The sequence below is a fragment of the Bison bison genome, unplaced genomic scaffold (assembly GCF_000754665.1).
Source record: "Bison bison bison isolate TAMUID 2011002044 unplaced genomic scaffold, Bison_UMD1.0 scf7180017864365, whole genome shotgun sequence".
Classification (NCBI taxonomy): domain Eukaryota; kingdom Metazoa; phylum Chordata; class Mammalia; order Artiodactyla; family Bovidae; genus Bison; species Bison bison.
Genome location: NW_011494937.1, coordinates 3,338,597 through 3,339,664, shown reverse-complemented (window position 1 = coordinate 3,339,664; position 1,068 = coordinate 3,338,597).

Sequence of the window (1,068 nt, the reverse complement as noted above, 5' to 3'; positions counted from 1 at the left end):
GACGACCCAGAGGGATGGTATGGGGAGGGAGGAGGGAAGAGGGTTCAGGATGGGGAACACGTATATCCCTGTAGTGGATTCATGTTGACGTATGGCAAAGCCAGTACAATATTGTAAAGTTAAAAAATAAAATAAAATAAATAAAAAATTTTAAAAAAAGAAAATCATGATTCTTTTCCCAGTTGCCAGACCCAAGACTGTTTTCAATCTCAAAGCTTAGAAATTAAACAGATTAAATAGGAGATGAGCCCCTCTTTTGGAAGCCCATTCTTGTTCTTCAAAATGGTAACACTCTTCAAGGACATAACTTGGTGGCCAGTTGATTCCACTGGACTCCAGTCCTGGTGTGAGCAGCGATTCTTCTTTACCAAGTTGAATATTTATGTGTTTGCGTTTGCCTTTCCTGCCTGCAGTGCCTTGGCAAACACACCATTGAAAGACAACACATCATCCAATTTTGGTTTTTAACACGTATTTATTTATATTTCCTTTTGGTTGTGCTGGGTCTCCCTTATTGCATGTGCAGTGTCTCTAGCTGTGGCAAGCGTGGGCTACTCTCTAGTTGTGAGGGTAGTGATAAGTGTGGGCTTCTCCTTGTGGTGACTTCTCCTGCTGTGGAGCACAGGCTCTAGCACGGATGGGCTTCAGTAGTTGTGGCTTATGGGCTCTAGAGCACAGGCTCAGTAGTTGCGGCACACAGTCTTCCTTGCCCCATGGCAAATGAAATCCTACTGAGCCAGGGATCAAACCTCAGTGCCCTGAACTGGCAGGTAGACTCTCAGTCACTGGACCACCAAGGAAAGTCCCATTCAATTTCTTTATGGTGAAGAATATGGGAAAATAAACATCCATCAAGACATCTAGTAGTTTGAACATATTCTGTACCCCGTGAAGCTGCTCAGCATCATATATCTCCAGGGTGGCAATTCTGTGATCAATTCTTACTCTCCTGAACTCTAATCCAGCACTCTGTCCTGGCACAATACCTGAATATATGTCCCCTTTCATTCAGATTTGGTCACCATCTGGATCTTGTGTTTCAACCTCAGTAAATTCACCTAGAGTGAG